The following is a 383-nucleotide window of genomic DNA, read 5'->3' on the forward strand; positions in this document are numbered from 1 at the left end:
GGGGGTAGGCGGTGTCGACAGCAGCCAGTAACATGCCTGGGAGGGTATTGTGTCTGATTCTCTCTCTCTCTCTCTCTCTCTCTGGGGCTCGCCTGGATGCGGTTACATATAAATCATTGTCAGAATCATCAATATTACAGACACGGGGCTGTGGGTTGGTTTTGGGTTTTTGTTTTGTTCTAATGTTCAAGTGTGCATCAGAGCGAGCCAAGAGCTTCTCTCTTTTATTCTCTCCTTCCTTTTCCTGTCTGGAATAGGATTGCTCTTCTTATTTCGTTTCTCCCCCCGCCTGTCCCTGCTCCAGCATTGACCCTGGAAATCCCGTTACCATTGTTACGTAGCGTAGAAGATCCCATTTTTTCGTCAGTGCTGTTCCGAAGGCA

This window comes from Heloderma suspectum, chromosome Z (assembly GCF_057233095.1).
Source record: "Heloderma suspectum isolate Gila_16-S chromosome Z, 16-S_ref, whole genome shotgun sequence".
Classification (NCBI taxonomy): Eukaryota; Metazoa; Chordata; class Lepidosauria; order Squamata; family Helodermatidae; genus Heloderma; species Heloderma suspectum.